This window comes from Lottia gigantea (genome assembly GCF_000327385.1).
Source record: "Lottia gigantea unplaced genomic scaffold LOTGIsca_246, whole genome shotgun sequence".
NCBI lineage: Eukaryota > Metazoa > Mollusca > Gastropoda > Lottiidae > Lottia > Lottia gigantea.
Genome location: NW_008708732.1, coordinates 33,054 through 36,768, shown reverse-complemented (window position 1 = coordinate 36,768; position 3,715 = coordinate 33,054).

The window sequence follows — 3,715 nt, the reverse complement described above, 5'->3', positions numbered from 1 at the left end:
AAAAAGCAATTGTTCTATATCTATGTAAAATGCATGAGAAGAACATTAAGAAACCGAAAAAATTAACCCTCTAGGTTAATTAGGTCACGTGTTAGAGCAGTCCAAAGTTGCGAATTTGGCTTTTTACGGATAGCTATAAAACCGGAAGTACATGTCTGGGGTCAAAGGTCAAAGTATCAAATGATAGCCAAAGTCAATGACCTTTGACCCTAAAAAGGTCAAGGTCATCAAAGGTCAAGGTCACGAGATACAAGCCTTCAAAAAGTGAAAAAATTCGACCGGAAGTTGCAAAAAAGCAAAAGTGAAATTCAAAAATCTATTTCCAACATTTTTGTCGCCATCGACTAAAGTATACACCAACATAAAAATTTGACCAATCCCATTCTCCCCCGAAGCCCCATTTTGAGTTTTATGAAAAAGTATCAAATCAAGATGGCGGCCGAAGTATTTTTTTCGGACTAAATTTTATTTTAAAATCGGCCATAGAATTAAGATTAATAACGATATACATAATTTCGTTGAAATATTTCAATCACACCGGAAGTTATTCAACCGGAAGTGAAAATCGATTTTCCACTTTAACCGGAAGTGACGCAAAAATTTTGAATACGTCAAATGGTTTACATTAGTGACATGCATCTTTTATCAAAATTTCAGATTAATCCGAAAAAAAATGAAAAATGGTCCAAAAATTTCGAAAATCGGCCAAAAAATGTATGCTACGAATTTTCGAAATTTGAAATTTTTTTAAGTGCTAACAGGTCAGATTTGTAGAAATGATTGTAGAAATGAAAACCCGAAGAAAATTGATGCAAAAATACGCCTTCTAGAACCGATTTTCGACTTTTTGCACATGTTGAACTGTGGCACTTCCGGTTGTGCAAAAATGTTCCAATATACACTTAAGGAACACGTCGCCACTACAGAAGTCTAGAGAAGTTGAATGGTTGCTGCAACTACTGTAGACTAAGCTCAGGAAGGTGTGTAAATTTCAAAAAAAAAAAAAAAAAAAAAAAAAAAGAATTGACATACCGATAACAAACTTGCTTTCAGCAAAGTCCCACAACTAGAACTGTTCTAATAACAGTACTGATACAGGGCGTGTTACGACATTCAGGTACATACGAAGATGGTCTATTGCAATTACATTGATGTAAATACTTTTCTGCATCTCTAAATGCAAATGTTCAAAAGTGCCTAGAGTTCAAAGAAAATTGACTAGGAATAAAAGAATGTTTGTCAATTAATAAAGACTAAGTTTGATGAAATCCGGATAAGAAATAAGAAATTTGGCAATGTGCATGCGCACAACAACAATTCGATATTTCCATCAAATTTAGAATTGGATTAAACACATACATACCAAGTTTGGTGAAATTCGGATAAGAAATAAGAAAGTTGGTAATGCGCATGCGCACAACAAAATTTCAATATTTCCATCAAATTTAGAATTGGATTATACACATACATACCAAGTTTGGTGAAATTCGGATAAGAAATAAGAAAGTTGGTAATGCGCATGCGCACAACAAAAATTGAATATTTCCATCAAATTTAGAACTGATTTATAGACATACATGCCAAGTTTGATGAAAATCGGATAAGAAATAAGAAAGTTGGTAATGCGCATGAACTCTACGCAAATTTGATATATCCATCAATTTTGAATTTAATTATACACATACATACCAAGTTTGATGAAAATTGGATAATAAATAAGAAAGTTGGCAATGCGCATGCGCACTACGCGAATTCAATAATCCCATCAAATTTAGAATTTGATTATACACATACATACCAAGTTTGATGAAAATTGGATAATAAATAAGAAAGTTGGCAATGCGCATGCGCACTACGCGAATTCAATAATCCCATCAAATTTAGAATTTGATTATACACATACATGCAAAGTTTGGTTAAAATCGGGTAAGAAATAAGAAAGTTGGAAAATTAAGTGGGGGTATGCCTTTTTAATGTGCTTCCATAAGCTCAACTTACAGTATAACACGGTTCAATCCATCCTAGAGCTTATTTTATACCACAACTGGACATAAAACAGTCATATAAAACAAATATAAAAAGGAGGGCATCTTTAAAACAACTTAAACTTTGATTTCTATTGGGGTTGACAGCCAGGTTAATCTAGTTAGTCGATTTATCTAATAATAACCCCATGTTAAGTGAATGGGGTTTTGGATTTGCATGTAAGGCATGCATGTTATATATCACTGAATAGCAATTTCTGGAAAATGAGGCAAACCAAAATGGCGGCCTACATGTTACTTCCGGTGCGATTTTTTTTAGTTTAGTAAGTTTGTATTAAGGCTGGTACTATAGTGCATATGTTATTTTGGACATAACTCAATTTCACCAGAAGTGTTACCACCGGAAGTACTAATATCGAAACGGGGAGTGATAAAAAAAAATTTGAATGTGTGCTTTTATTCCACTATGCTGGCAGTCTACACCATGTAAGTTTCAAGACAATCCACCAAATAACAACCGAAATAGTATTTTCTGATTAATTACGGCAAAAAAAAGTATGGAACGAATTTTCAAAAATCGAAAATTTTCGACTAATATCATTTGTCATTTGTTACAAGAAATACGATGCAGTAAACCCGATCAAAATCGGTTGATAAACACGCCCTCTAGAGTCCATTTTCCGTTTGTTGCAATTTTGCGTAATGTTGCTCAGAAAATTTTAGGTTTACATTTAACCTGGGATTAGCCACTAGTTACGAAACGACACAAAGTCCGTTTTCCCGTACCTGTTGCCGTTTCCGAGAAAACCGGCCTGCGCTGGACGAAAAAAAAAAAAACTAGAACTGTTCTAATAACAGTACTGATGCAGGGCGTGTTACAACATTCAGGTACATACGAAGATGGTCTATTGCAATTACATTGATGTAAATACTTTTCTGCATCTCTAAATTCAAATATCCAAAAGTGCCTAGAGTTTAATGTATATTGACTGGGAATGAAAGAATGTTTGTCAATTACTAAAGACCAAGTTTGATGAAATCCGGATTAGAAATAAGAAATTTGGTGATACACTTGCGCACAACAAAAATTTGTTATTTTCATTGAATTTATAGTTGGAATATACACATACATAGCAAGTTTGATTAAATTAGCACAACGCAAATTCAATATTTCCATCAAATTCAGAATTCGATTATACACATACATACCAAGTTTGGTGAAATTTGCATAAGAAATAAGAAAGTTGGTAATGCGCATGCGCACAACAAAAATTCAATATTTCCATCGAATTTATAATTGAATTATACACATACATACCAAGTTTGGTGAAATTCGGATAAGAAATAAGAAAGTTGGTAATGCGCATGTGCACAACAAAAATTCAATATTTCCATCGAATTTATGATTGATTTATAAACATACATACCAAGTTTGGTGAAATTCGGATAAGAATTAAGAAAGTTGGTAATGCGCATGCGAACAACGCAAATTCAATATTTCCATCAAATTTAGAATTGGATTATACACATACATACCAAGTTTGGTGAAATTCGGATAAGAAATAAGAAAGTTGGTAATGCGCATGCGCACAACAAAAATTCAATATTTGCATCAATTCAGAATTTGATTATACACATACATACCAAGTTTGGTGAAAATCGGATAAGAAATAAGAAAGTTGGGAAATTAAGTGAGGGTATCCCTTTAATGTGCTTCCGTAAGCTCAATT